Below are 15,370 nucleotides of genomic sequence, written 5' to 3'. Positions count from 1 at the left end.
AAATGCTATTTCTCTCAAAGGAAAGCAGTGCGGAATTAGTCAACTCTGAGCAGCACAATTAGATGCAGCCTCATGAAAAGCATGAAGAGTTCAGCACATTAAAGGATATTATTTTACTGAGCATGTTATACGCAACGAATGAACCTTTTGTATGTCTGCAAACCATTTAAAATTATTTTTTTTTCATTCAGTCTTATGTATTGTATTAGAACTTCAGCTGTCCAAGTATCCTTCATTTCTTCAGTCATTAAAATTAATATAATTGCATGCTCTGAAGTACAGCTGGCCAGGCCTATGGGTTAGCGTAGCTTCCAACGCAGCACAGCAAGATGTTCTTAAGGGATGGGGAACCCCGTGGTCATCATTTCTCCAGTTTACTACCAAAAATTATATCATTCCCCCACCTCCTGATCTCTATGGGAGGGTAATAAGCAATAAGGAGGCACTAAGGAATTTTAAAGGAAGCCTGGTTCAGCAATGAAGAGCACGCTTATTGCTCAGTTTATGGTAGCCTGAGGTTTGAAGATTGTTTCTGCTATACAGGGCTCCTTGGCAGGTGTTTTTTGTGGGCTGTCAACCGGAGAGCACAAAAAGGGACTTTGGGCAACAAGAGAAACCTGCAGCAGGGAGCCAGCTCCCAAGGCAGCCCAGCTTCCTCAGGGAAGGGTCTGTTGCAGATAAGTACAAAATACACTGAGATCCCAACAACAGCATTCCAGACACATTCTCCACTGAATTATTAAGCGCTGACAGCGTGCTCATCACCCAGGGTTAAACGCATCCCACGGAAAGGAATTACACAGGCCCATATGCTACCTTGTGAGAGCCAAGTGAGCCTTTTTATGAATAAAATATTTCTCTGAAAAACAACTTCTTTTCTCAACTGAAGTTATTTGTAAATCCAGATCAAATCACAGAATTGCCTCGGAGGATTAATAAAAGAAGGAAGACAAGCTTAAAAATATTATGTACGTATTTAAATCTCCTAGTTTGAAACAACAAGTCTGATCTCCCTAAGTTGTTTCAAAAATATTTCTTTTGCACTTGGCATGAGAAGATATTCTAACAGAAAATCTTAATAAAAAGAAATCTTTCCCTCCTGCATTTTGGACCAAAGTTTAATTTCACGCAGTATTAATTTTGGAGGGTTTGGGTGGAAAGGAGAAAAGCAGTTCTGTTCTGCAGTCATAAGACCCTGATGTTTTAGGGCCTGGTCCTAATTTAGGTTAAGTGTAAAAAAAAAAAAAAAAAAAAAGTTGCTCAAGTAAAAACAGTAAGGACGAGCCAATTTTTTAATGAACCGTGAAACCAAGGTGCTAAACCGTGAACTACACATCTTGGGCAAAGAAGAACGCGAGAGAAGAGCAGAAAGTGCAAGAACATCTTCAGAGGTCATACAGAAAACAAGATGACTGCTTGCAAAAGCCCACAAAGTTCCTAAGTCAGCAAGACAATTCTCATATTAAAAAGTAGGAATGTTTTTACCCATATCGAGGCTTAGATTTGCTAAGGCTAGATATTGGATTTAAGCTAATTTAATCTAAACCAGTGGGAATATCAGAATTGTGCACAGAAAACAAAGGCAGCAAGAGACAGTTGTCATAATTGGGTTCAAAACCCTCCAAGAGCTGAGCAGATGATGCCAGTCAGTGGTGGTACAAAGGAGAAAAAAAAAAAAAAAAAGAAAAAAAAAAAAGATGAGATTTGAGGGGAACTAACACTTTTACAGCTCCAGATAAAAAAAAAAAAAAAATCTCCAACTGTCCTATGGTGCATTAATGTTGATTGAGCAACAGAAATACAAAGAAAAAAAAAAAAAAAAAGACACCAACATTACAGCCACCCACAGCCTTCCCCAGGTTTTGCTTGTAGGCATAGAAGATGAAGTGGTTTAATACCTTCTAATAAGCCTGAGTCATCCCACCTCTTCTCATCGGCAGCCTTCACGGCAGCACAATGGCAACATCCTCACTTGAGCAGCCTCAAGGATAACGACTGTCAAAACTTTCCATTGTGCGAGCAGAATATTCGAGAGGGAGATCAAATTAAAATATTTCAGCATCAAACAGGCAATGTGCCTGGGAACTCAACTGCCGAGCATCCCAAATTTATGAGCATTTATGGAACTGGTTACGTGATGGGGAAATCTGGGAGAGGACAGGACCAAAATGGACAAACCAGAGGAGCCCTTCCTACCCTGAAACCCTGTACTTGAGCTCATTGGGAGGCTAAAAGAGTCACGTTGGAGCTCTCCCTTCTGCTGTGCATCTCTTCCCTCTGATGCCCCCAAATCCCAGCAGGATTTGAAGGGCCATTCGGCCTCTGCCAGCACCAGGGACCTGAGAAACAGGCTGCGAGCACAGACTCAGCCATGAGTGGGCTGTCAAAAAAAGGGAATTTATAAGTCACCTGTATTACCAAGAGGATGCCCAGATACCACTAATACCTATCTCACCATGCCATTTTATCCAGGCCTACCCTGAGGCTTGAAGTCAGCAGGAAAGATACCTGCAGATCTTGTTTTAATTAGTACTCCAAGTGCAGAAACACCGTGATTATCGCTGCTTTAATTCCATCCTGCTATGCATGGGAATTTAAGTCTTGTACTTCTCATAAACCATATTTCCTCAGGATCCCCTGCTTCATTCACTGAAAGCAGGGGAGGGGGGGAAGCACATTTGCATGAAGAACAACTACTCAGTACTTTACTTGCATTTCCTCACTTGGAAAAATCTCCCAGCCTTTTTCCTCCCGCCTTGGTTGTGGCTGTGCTCTGACAATAGCATTGTTTGCTTCCTTGTAGGCTTTACTAGAATATGGGGCATCACATGGCATTTGCATGATTCATGAGGAACACAACACACAGCTTCACTTTTATGAGCAGCAGTATATTGTTCTCTTCTTACAGATGCAAAACTGAGATGCAAGAGGATTAAAAGGGGGAAAAAAAATCCCTTTGTTCCTACACATTTTTAAGATAATTACTTTCCACACAAAGTTGTGACAGGGCCTTGAAAACTGAGCTTTTGATATTTAGTAGCAGAAGGCCCAGCATCTTAACGGCCTTTGACCTCAGCAGCTTGAGACCTGCCAAAACCTCTGACACCACAGTGAGGCTGGATATCAGATGCACGAAGGACCAGCCTCCGTGGGGACTGAGGTGTACACAGAGGTCCTGGCGTATTCTCAGGTTGGGTGCCAGGCACAGGGGGAAGACACCCCCAGGAGGTGCCCTGGGGTCTTCACTCAGCATGAAGGAAGGAAACAGATAGATGAATGAAAGATTGAATGAGCAGCCATTTGGTGTTCCCCAAGTGAGGAACGCCCTTTTCCTCACTGGGAGGACAAGTAAAGCCATGTTGTCTCTGCATTATCATTTGGATTGCTTATTTATGCAAGTCTTCATTAGCTTGATGTTTACAGCTTACTAAGAAGCAAATCCCATCCTTTCCTTCCTGGTTATAGCACCTGAGAGGACAGCCCTAAGAACTTTACCGCCTGAAATCTTGAGTGCATTTCCTAATTTCAGCCTAGATGATTAAAATCTTGCGTGATTAAAATGAGTAAAAGCCGTAAGCAACCACAAACAGCTCCTCCTAATAAAAAGCAGTAAATACTGAGATGTGTGTTCCAGTTTAGGTCCTAAACTAAAGAGCAGCACAAGGTGTGTAATTTAAAGGCTCCATCTTTGCCTCTAAGCAGAGGCCTCAGTCAAATGCTCCCTCCTCAGACCTGATAAATGTCTTTGGCAACTACTCTGAACATGTATCCAGAAAGAGAGAAGCAACCATATAAGCACGCAGGTGATTTACTACCACATTTTGGTACTTGTCTTTCTCATCCATGACAGGTACATATCCGGGCTCGGGCAGGGGAAAAAAGGGCAAACAAGACCAGTTATTTCTGGATATTTAAACATCCCTGCATTCAGAAATGTGGCCATCAATAAGATAACATAAGCTGCAGGTGAAAAAGTCTCACTAGGTATGTCCAGAAAGGGGGATAGTCCCCTCCAGATTCACTTAGCCTGGAATGTCCTTACTGGGACAGATGGACAGGTGATGTCAGTTTTGGATTACTTCCCTTCCTGGAGTTGGATTTTACCAATGCAAGTATGTTATCCCACCACCTGGCCACAAACCCAGTTTTACAACAGGTTTTATGGTATTAAAGACTTCTCAAAACTCCTCTTGGAAGGATGTTTTATGTGAAATCCTTGGTCTTCATACTTGAAGAAAGTAAATTTTGGTCATTAAGACTAGACAGAAAAGCACAAGAACATGAATTCCAAGATATTGAAATGTGAAGTAACATTTCACAGGGGGCTTTTACTTTACATAACCTTCAAACCAGTCATCCATTTTGTATTTTTCCACCCAGGCTTGATTCCCAATATACTGCCTTCATTTTTTCAGAAGGGCTTTGCCAAATAAAATGCATTCCCAAATTGAAATTCTGGTCGAATGAGTCCTTTAAAAAGATCTAAGATCAATTTTTAAAATACCTAATATGTTTTTAACTCCAAACAGAAACAGCTGGGACAAAATAGTCCCTAGCCACGGATGTAATTCAAACACTGAACTGTGGCAAGGCTAACATGAAATGGATGATTGGAAATAATATGCAAATAGCAATAAGGTGAATAGTAATGTACACTATCTACATTGAAAGAAGTGCGAGCAAGTAACAAGACAAATCCATTGCAGTCTTCTCCTTTGTTTTGTTGACTTGCAGTTTCATCAGAGAACAGATACGTCCTCTGCGATGTGACGATTTTAATTGACTAATGTCCCATTATCAATCTTGTGATTTTGAAGAGGGCCCTTTTCATATTTTTGTAAGGATCAATATATACAGATTAACATAATAATCCTTTATTGCTGAGTATATTTATATTGATGTCTGTACCACAGGGCTTTAGGTTTATAACCCTTAATTACTCACGTGGTTCTACATTGCTTGATTATGGAATTCCGTAAAACTGCAAACATACAGGAAAGTTGTCATTAATTTGGAAAGTAATCTGGAATCCAATTCTTTCAGACAATTTATTCTCTAAAATGAGTCCCACAGCTGCAAATATCTACAAACTCCAGTGATGTTTCATTCCCAGAGTGAGCTCATTTGGAATCTTTCTTTTAAAGCAATGTATATTGGCATCGACTGCTCTGAAATTAGTTTAAATTAGGTCACAAATAGACCTATTGCCTATAAAAATTGTATCTTTTATAGATAAGTGTTTTGCTCATGTTATTGGAAAATAGTTCTCCATCCCACTTTAACCCTGCTCTACTTCTTTGTTCCCCCCCACACACAAACACTTTATGAAATAAACACACTGTGGAGAAGTAGAAACAGGAGATAAGTGAACTCCCCCCACCTCCTTGTAATTTTGCATTGCTGCCAGCTTCAGATACTACAACCCAGCTCCCTCGTAGGAATCCACAAGTAGGAATTCTTTCAACATAGGTCAAAAATCTATAGAACAGCACTGCTGGAAAAGGCTATAGCAATGGATTGCACAACACTCATTTAAACCCCACTTAACAGACAATATGAAGGGTCAGAGTTGTGATTTTTTTTCTGGATTTAAGGAAGATAAGAATCTATCCTAAACTGAAAAAAAAAGACAAATGATTTGTTGATTTTCTTTTAAATGAGAATCACAATATCCCATTGAATAAATCGTTTAAGTCAGATTTAAAAAGCTCTTGAGTAAGAGTAAAATGAAACTCATCTTAATGTATTTCCATTCCATAACGGTGTGAGCACCCACTGAAGAAGTATAACGCCCCTCTCTTTGGAGTCAGGAAGCTGAAGACATCTTTGGCTCAGCGCACCTAGCCCTACAACACCAGTTACCAACTCGTGGCTTGGATTGAAGCTTCATCTAGCTGCCCTGAGCAGTGATGATGTGCAAGCATGTATTGCTTTAACTGCCTTCATAGTGGTCTTGTATTGGTGATTGCTTTTTCAGATACGTGATACCTGGAAATACGCTGGATTTTCCTGATAATACATTAAAATAAATTTGCCTGTAAAAGTAGCACCAAAGTTTCCATTCCAAGCTGATAGCTATCACATAACATAGGCCAGAGTTTACATCTGGGGTAGGCCAGCCAACTGCTATTTAAATCTGAACATGTATGACAATTTATATCAGCTGAGAATCAGACCAGCTGCTTCTAATGGGGTTTCATTTGACGCAATTACAAAATATAAAGTTGGAAACCCTATCATCTTGTTGGTTTTCCAAGGCCTATTATCTAGTCTGCATACTGCTTCTAGAGAAGTGGGGGTCTTCTCCAGTTACTCATTCTTAATTTATATGCCAGACTCCGAGCTCCTGTCTCCACACGGCCACCCATGACTTCATGAGACACAAACAGAAGTCACTGCATCACCTAGCGGCTAAAGCCAAGTGTTCAGGGGAGCAAGGATGGGCTGCTTCTCCCAGCCCTTCAGTCTTCCACATTTTCATCATGCAGAATTAAGTGTCTTATTTTAAAATATGCAACATTTTTATTCTTATTTAGAGAACTAGTGCTTAAAAGTGGGTGGCATGTAAATATATGACACCAGATCCAAACAGGAACTACCTTCATCAGATCACTGGCAGAGCTGCAATTAAAAGACTTCCCTTCTTGATCCCCAGGCATGGCTTAAGTCACTAGAATCTAAACAGAAATGTCTTCTCTCAAGTCAAACCCCACATACTACTAAATCTCACATGCTATTTACCTACACCACAAAAGCTTGTGTGACTTCACTGCATATGAATCACACTTGAATCTGCAGTTTACATCAAGTTTTTTTGAGTAGGAGTCTCTACAGAAGTGGGCCGCAGCATTATTTTGAGTGCAGACAAAGGACAGTCTCTTTCCTGAGACAGGAGGTCTGAACAGATCGTTACAGCACAGACGCAGAGAGCTTGCCACACCACAGCTGAGTGTGTCTGTTAAATAAGAAGCTGAATTTCATATTATTCACAGGGCTAGGAGTTTTCTCTCAAAGTGATTTGTAATGGGGAAAAATGATACACCAAAACCAGATTTTGCAAGACTGAAAGCTTGCCACAGGATGTACTTTCCTGTTTCTTCTCTGCATTTAGTATTTTGTGGAAGCCATAAAACAGGGCGTATCATGGGATACGCCATGAGGCAAAAATATCTAATCCCTGCAGCTGAATGGAGGCAAGAGACACCCGAGATACAATTTCCATAACATGTGCCCAGCAGTAACATTAGACTGGTCTTAAACAAAAGGTTAAGTATTTCTACACTACATTGCTCTTCAGAACAGCACTCATGAAGATTTTCAATTTTTCTTCCAGTCCAGGACAGAAACACATCAGAATTTTCTCTGGGTAGTGATTTCCAGCATTTCAAAGCTCAACAATAAATACTTATTTTTACATCACTAGCTTTTTCCAGATTACATATATTTTCAAGTGCCACGTTTTAAGACTTACAGGACAAGCATTCGCAATTTGTACACAATTACACCCTTTCATTATCTTCTTTTTAACAGGAACACAGAACACTATTACCAAATACAAAGTGATAAATGTTCCTCCTACGTAGGGAGTTATAAACTACCCGATTCAGTCAGTTGGGTTGGTTTCTCGTCAATATTTTTCTCCCTCAAACTGATAGGGAAAAGCACAGAAAAACTAAGAAGTGCATATCTTTGAACAAAATGAAAATCCTTCCTTAGGCCACTGCATAAAACCCTAAGTACCAAAAATGTTGCCAAGTTTTATATACACTCACAGGTTGTTAATACTTGTGGTATTTTCAAACGTGACACCTGGAGCTTCATGGCACACATCAGACTTCCACAGCCTCCTAGGAAAGCTGCCTGCACAGTGAGGTCTTTGTCAGATGCTTCATCTGATTCATGTTCTCAACGGCATGTGCTTATATCACTGTTACGCCGGTTAATAACCTGACCCTGAAAACTGGAAATATACCACAAATCACCATCATGGAAAGTTTACGTCTCAACTTCCCGACTGGATTCAAAGTTCAAATGATAAACTCATCAGTGGGGGGGTGCTGCTTTCTGGCTAGTGGAAAATCTGTTACTAGCAGGGAACTATTAATCTTCCAAAAAAGAACTGCAGTGCCTTACTTCAGATGATAGCTTTGTGGTGGGGAAAGCAAGAAAAATGGCACGGCAATTGTTGCTGACCCTTGCCGTTAAAACGCCATTTACCAACTCTTCAAACCGGGGACTCTCATCCAGGGGGCAGCTTGCCAACAAGATCAAAGTCAGCAGGAGCTTTGCCCGAGAAAGTATTAAGAAGTGCCCAAATAAGGCAGTTATCCAGAATGCAAATATTTCTTCCTTATTCAGCATGTGGAATTCCCATTGATGGAATGAAAGTACCATGTGTGCAGAAAATGCAAAAGATGTCTACAGCATGGATCAAGGGAAAGAATTTTGCCTGTAGTGTTATGAAATCTTAATCATTTATACAGTTCAAGGACCTCAGGCTGTGGCATTAAAAAAAAATAATTTACACATTCTGTGTGAGAAACACACAATCCACCATTTCAAAGCCTTCTGGGTTGGAATAAGGTTGTTTTTCAATTGCCAACCTGAAAAAGTGAAGAAATGCAATAGGTTTTGCACGGAAACCAAGAGTGAAGTTTATCAACTAAAGCTAGACTAAGTTTTATACTGGAAGAAAAGTATCTGGATATCTTTAAATAAACATAACTTGGTCTTATCTCTTGGAGATGTAGCATTTCTACCATTAATGTAGACTGTTAAATTGACTTTAGCACCATGCCTATATCTCAAACAAGAGTATGGCACCTATCCATGTCAACAGTCCTGCTGGAGGACAGACATGTTCCTTTAGTTAATCATTCTGATATGGAAATCAGAATTTGCTCCTTTGTGGGCAACTTTCAGAATTAGACTACTTACAAGTAATGTAAGGCTTGGATCGAGTCAAAGAGACATCATTCATTGCAAATTTTACTTGCAAGCTTCCCAGAGCTGGACAAATACATCTGGACTTAAATACATCTGTAGCTGAGTGATGGAGACATGAATCATTGTTCTTCTGATTGTTAATACTCTTGAAAGTGTTTGCAAGCACCCCAAGTTGTATGTTGTTTACTGGTTGTCATTCACCATTTGCTATTCCCTGTCAAAATGTTTCAGTCATTAAGTCGGAGAGCAGAAAATATACCACATGCCTAATCACACAGTGTGAATAATACAAGCAGACAATTTGTGAATGGTTTGTGAACAAACCCTGAACCGGAACAGAATTCATGCAGACTATTTAATAGGCAGCCAAATAACACATCTCTTTCCAGAGCACAGCAATGCTTTGCAGGTTGCCTCTCAATTAATAAGAAAATAGTTAAATTCATCGAGCTTTGTGTTTTGAGAAGCACGGTTAGTGTAGTCCCAATATTTTGTCTTCATTTCTGCTTTCAAAATGGCCATAAGGAGACTACTCTGATTTACTTTTTCTTTCCTGACAAAAATAACCTTTGTTAGGACTTCAAGTTGAAAACTCTTATCGGGAACATATGTCAAAATACATTACAAGGGAATATTGATCGTCTCAGAACTAAGAATCCTAAGTCCAGGAAACGCAAAGAAAAAGTTAAATATTACAAGAAATCCAAGCATGTAAAGATAAGGAAGAGTTCAGTGGGTTCAGCTTTAATTCTGCCCACCATACCTTTTTTTTTAAACATTCTGGGAACTGCCTGAGAAGTGTTCAATAGGCACTATGCAGAGTGGCTTTCCAACTTGATCTCTCTCAGGGAGTGTGCGCAGAGCTCTGGCTCCTCTCTTACTGAACTAGCACGCAACCATTTTGTAGCAAACACACGACTGTCCAGTCCTGATTACTCTTACACAGCAAAACAACCAAGCTGAAAATTTATTTTTATAAGCCTTCCTACCTCTAAGTCTGAATATTTGTAGACAGCCAGCACAAAATAATATAAATGCCTCTGAAGCACTCATAAGCAGGATTGCTTTTAGTGTTATCAGCCACATAGCTCACAAATGGAGTAATTACCCCAGTTTCCTGGGGTGTGCTCGTTACTCAGTTTTCCCATTTGTTTAAAGATTGATATTCTCATGGTATCCCTTTGGACTAACATCAGTGCATCCGATGGCGAAACGCAGCATTAGACCTTTATAGTGTGTGTGCTACAGCACAGATCTGCATTGCCCACATCTGTTCTCAGTTCAGAGCACCCTTTCCCCAAAGCCGGAGTTTTACAGCTGATCAGATTACATTTTCCATGTTCTGCTCACGGTGCTCATTCGAGATGGAATTTGTTTCTATGCAGAAGATGAGCACGAGGCCTGTGTGCTATTTAAGCCGCAATTAAGCCCTCAGAAATAGGTCTTAAGTGATGCATAGGCTGCTGTCAGCTCTCTAAATTTCACCCTATGTAATTTCTTCCATCACCCACTCACATTATGTTATTGTCTATGGCTTCAGAAAATTACTACTAGTGCATTCATAACTTCCATTCAACAAAGAGGCTCAATGATTGTTTTCTTTAACGCCCTCTGAGCTTCCCATATTGGCTGTTGTGCTTTTACAAGTACATTTCCCCAGTATGAAATTTCTCTTCCATCTTATATTGGAAGCAGTATAATTTAGAGTTCACTCTGGAACATCTCATCAGGGAAAATGAGTTGAGCGTGCACCAGTTCCATTCCTAACATTATACTGACCTCTAGAGTAAGAAGTGCCGCACACCTGGCAAATCAGCGGGGTGCCTAAGAGAAGCAGAGGCAGACAGGGACCACCACCAGCTGCCTGCCCTCAGGAAGGGTGCCAGGAACAAGGCTCTAGGGCAGCACAGCCCCGAAGGCCGAGCTGGACCTGGGCAATGAATAAGCTGCATTAAGGATTTGGCCATGCTACAGCTTCTGTGAGCAGTCCCAAGAGTCTCTAACCCCACACAACACCTTGTGTCTTTTAAATTCACATCCTGAGGACTAGGAAATTTAAGATTCAGATAGCTGCTCACGTGGATTGGCAATACTTCATGCAGAATCTGACATTTACTCTTATTTTCACTTTTCAAAATAACCTGGAGGCTGCAATATTTTAAAATCTGAGCTACATGTCCTCTGTTGCAAGCAATTTTGTGGCAATATACAACATTTTATGCTCAGAGTTTTCTTTAATTTCAGTTTCCTGGTTTCCTTTGTCTGAGCTAACTAATATTAAGAAAATATTAGTCAAATGCTTCCTAAATACAAGTGTGATTTTTGTGAAAACTTCAAGGTTTCAAAAGCATATCCCCAAGAGACTCAGCATGCAGATATGCTCAATTATTGTTGCCTAGACTCCCCCAGAAAGCCACTACGGCCTCTTATTGGTAAGTTACTAAACTGCCTTCTCAGAATAAGAACATAAGAAAAGTGCTTTACACCATGTTGCCCAGACTGCTTGTTACGTGCAGTTGAGGACTAAGAACACAGCACTAAGGATCAGGGAACCCACTAAGAGCTGCACTCACTGCTCCCACTCAGAGCCTGGGCAGCCTGCAGTAGCGATCCAGACAACCCTCATCAGTTCCAAGAGCTACCCACAGAACTAGCAAGCTGAGTTACATTGCCAGCCAAGTCCTTCAAATTTTCATTTCACACCTTGAGTACAAAGTTCCCCGGGCCCTCCAAACAGAGACATTTGGGGGCGATGATGGTTTTGTGCTTCACGTTGTGATTGCCTTTAACAACATACGGTAGCTCATCATTTTCAACAAGGTTCATCCCATCCTTCCTTCCTAAGTACACAAGCTATTTCTGTTCATTCTTTCCCTCTGGTCTGATCTCCCGTACGTGTAAAAAACAGGTATGGTCAGAGGCAAAACCTGTGAGATTCTGATGACTGGAAGATGGTAATTCATTCTCTGTGATTTTCTGTACTTCATCACAGCTTACCATAAGTTTAAAAACAGCGTTGGATAAAGTTTTTCTGTAAGAAAAAAAAAAAAAAAAAAAAAAAAAAACACACACCACAACTCCTAAGAATTACACTGATTCTTAAAAAGCCTTTTCAAGATGTATGCTGTACGATAAGAGCTTTTCTATAACTTTTGAAAATCACCTCCAATGAGACGTTAAATGAAAAGAAAGATTCATGCTTAAGATTTCAAAAAGGTAGGCAGCTTGTGCCAGTTTTCTCTGTTAATTCCCTCCATGATCAAAAGCAGCAAGCACTTCTTCACAAAGCCATGAAAAGCTCAATCATCAGTAAATACAGGTCAGCATTAAGGTTTTTTCAAGCAGTCAGGAGCTGAGCACAAATGGCAAGTGAAATGGCAGGGGACAGAGCCAACTTGACATTAAAACACAGGGTGCAGAGTTCGCACAATAAAGGATACAACAGGTTTCTGCAAAAAGGGACTACTTCATCCAGAGTAGCTGGTACACCAAACACGTGGGTGGAAGTAGATGGCAGACAGCAAGCAGAAGGCAGGAAGGGGTTCAGTTAGCTGGGGCTGAGACCATTCTGCAGCGAGGGCACACAAACGCAGCACTGACCAAGCACACAACCACGATCACTCCTGAGGGAGGCAAATGCCCAGACACCTACCCTCCTCTGCAGCTCTTCTGACAGCTTGACTGTCCTCAGAGGCGGAAAAAAAAAAAAGCAGAAGAACAGGGATTCTACAAGAACAACACATTTTCCTTGGTGCACCTCACAAAAACCCTGTTCAAGACCATGATTCATCAGCCTCTTGTAGGTCTGACTGGGCAGTTAAAGACAGCTTTGCCCTTGTGCTAGGGGGGAAAAACTGAGCTCTGAGACAACCCAAACCTCTCTCTAACTGCTGCACAAGTGCTGCAAGTGCTGTGAGTTAACCTTAATAACTTTGTAGGGGAAGCCAATAGGTCTTCAGCCCTGCAGCTGTGCTGCACCTTCAGCTGAAAGGCCTTAACTGCATCATCTTTTAAGAGGCCCATGTGTCTGAAGCAGTACACACAGATCTTCTATAAGCCCATGTACAGTTTTCTTTAACACACTTGTTCTGTGTGAACTTCTTGGCAGCCTCAGGGTGTCCCATCCACCCCAGGATGCTGGGCTGTCCCATCTCCAGGCCAGGACTTAGCACGCATTAGGGCCCGATGCCTGATGAGCTGCCAGGGTAGAGGATAACGAGCCGAGTATGTGGGTGGGCTTGGAGAACAGGGTCACCCTCAGTGTGTGGGTTCAGAGACAACTTCAGCAGTGACAGGGTAGGAGATAAGGTACAAGATTCTGCAAAGGGAAAGGGTCTGATTCAGACACGAAGTGGTATAGAGGGCTGGAGGCGTGTCATTGTACCACTCTGGATTTAGAAATGGGTGATGGAAATGAACCAGCACAAACTGCATCTCCAGGGAAAGTCTGCAGCTGGGTCGGTGCAGGCAGGTGGCTTGCATGGTCTGTGATCAGGTGTCAGTGACGGACTGGCTGTAGCCTGACCTAACAGAAAGCCCCAAAAGCTTACATTTTGTGTGTGTTTTACATGCTACCTCCTAAAATAAAAGTCAATATGTGTCAGACTGGAGATGTTTAAACATATAATTCCCTTTGTAGTGAACTGATGCTTCCCTTTACCTGTCTGACAAGCGGTTCTGGGAACACAAAGTAGGAAGAGACCTTGGACAGGAGATGAGAGGGACTCAAGAGATTTGAAGTTACTGAAGATGCTGGAAGAGGAACCAGCAAAATCAAACCCACAAACAAATTGTTCAAGGTCAAAAACCAATATGCATTGCTGAAATGTGCTGCTTTGTTTCTCAGTCCCAGTTAAAAGAAACAAGACCAGATGCATTGTGTGCATTATCCAGGGCTGAGGGAGAAGCAGAATAACCAAGAGTCAACAATCCATCAGAAAATATGAAAAGCAAAAGAAAGAGTGGGAGGACCAGGCATGCCAAATAGACAAACCCAGCTCTTCTAGCAGCTGAGCTGTGACTGGAGAATGAGCCACACTGGGGCTCTGTTTTATTGGAAGCTGAAGAAAAATCTCTGTAGGGGGCAAATACATTGGTCAATGGGTACTGTTCTACCCTTTCAGGTAGAAAAGGTGATGCACTGGTGGTTGGGTTTGTGTTTTGTTATAGTTAGTAAGAGCCTCAAAGTGTGCTGGGTTTGTAGCTATACTCTGCCATGCTGCTCTTTATCTGATAACGTGAATTTTAAAAACAGTGGGTTTCCCCTCTCTACAGAGGCATACACTTGGCTGCCATCCCAGGTAGTTAGACTGGGTGATCAACACATGAGTAAATGCAACGTGGTGACAGCACAGGGGCTGTGGGCAGAAATTTCCTAACTTACACTGGACAGGAAGTTTCATATGATAAAAAATGATTATTTGATTAATGTAAATCTTTTCTTTCTGTTGATAAAACTAAGCCAACTTTTCCAGTGGGAGTAGGGAAGCACTGCCTGGTGCCTTTATGTGAAGCCACACTGTCACTCCCAGCAGCGTGTTTGGCATACGGTGCTATGGTGTTGCCTACTGGTGCCACAGGCATCCCAAGGGCACCTAGGAGGTCCCTTCTCCCTTGCAAGGGGAGGCATCCACGTCTAGGAGAAGTTAGAACATGTTCAACGTGTAGGGCATTCACAAACCCACTGCTTTGGCAATGCACCAGCCCCTCCTCAGGCAGGGGATCAGTCATCTCACGGTGCCAGCTCACACAGGGCACCAGAAGACAAAGCTGAACTCTCCTCCAGAAACTCATTTGCACGCCCCGTGTTGCCAGCTCCTTTGTGCACAAACACAAGTGTTTGTCTGGCCAAGCTTTTCCTTTGTGGTGTTAGTTTTGAGCCAGACCAGGTTCTTGGCTTCTTTCTCTGAAAGAACAATGAATTCCTGTGCTGGAAGATGGGATGAGGGACAAAAATGTGCAGGTACCACCATCTTCCAGAACCAGTGACAGCTTTGCATGACCTAAACAAATTATGAAATTACGGCACAAGTGGCATGATAGTATCATTCTTAGCTGACTGGGTAACCAGAACTTCCCAAATAAGGATTACGACTGATAATAAGTAATGAGAGGACAGATAACACATGGTGTGCCGTTAATAATCTTTCTGAGAACAAAAGCCCGATTACTCAGTTTTTCTGAAAGACAGTCACTCGTTAAACACACATGTGAGCAAAAGTAGTCTAGTGTGACCATCTGAGACTAGTTAATGACGAGGAACGTGGTTGTGGTCAAAAAGCACAGTCATTCAGAACCAAATTAACATTATTTTGAGGTGAGCAATGTTTTTTGTGGCATTCACCAGTTTTCTGGTATTTTATGAAGCTCTAAAGCTTGGCAATGTTAGGATCCCGTCTGCCATTTGAAAGTCTGGTATCTTGAA

The 15,370-nt window shown here is 41.6% G+C and overlaps 1 long non-coding RNA gene across 4 annotated transcripts in view; it reads right to left on the bottom strand.

Annotated features, from left to right (window-relative positions):
• Positions 1-12,828, bottom strand: part of LOC311441128 — a 36,333-nt gene extending 23,505 nt beyond the window's left edge. For all 4 annotated transcript variants that reach the window (XR_014695812.1, XR_014695813.1, XR_014695814.1 and 1 more), the window contains exon 1: positions 12,599-12,828. This is a non-coding gene — a long non-coding RNA (uncharacterized lncRNA). The remainder of the gene's footprint in view (positions 1-12,598) is intronic.
• Between the last annotated feature and the right edge of the window lie 2,542 nt (positions 12,829-15,370).

This window comes from Aythya ferina (genome assembly GCF_964211825.1).
Source record: "Aythya ferina genome assembly, chromosome: 9".
In the NCBI taxonomy this organism is placed as follows: Eukaryota; Metazoa; Chordata; class Aves; order Anseriformes; family Anatidae; genus Aythya; species Aythya ferina.
This window is presented reverse-complemented; position numbering and strand designations above follow the sequence as displayed.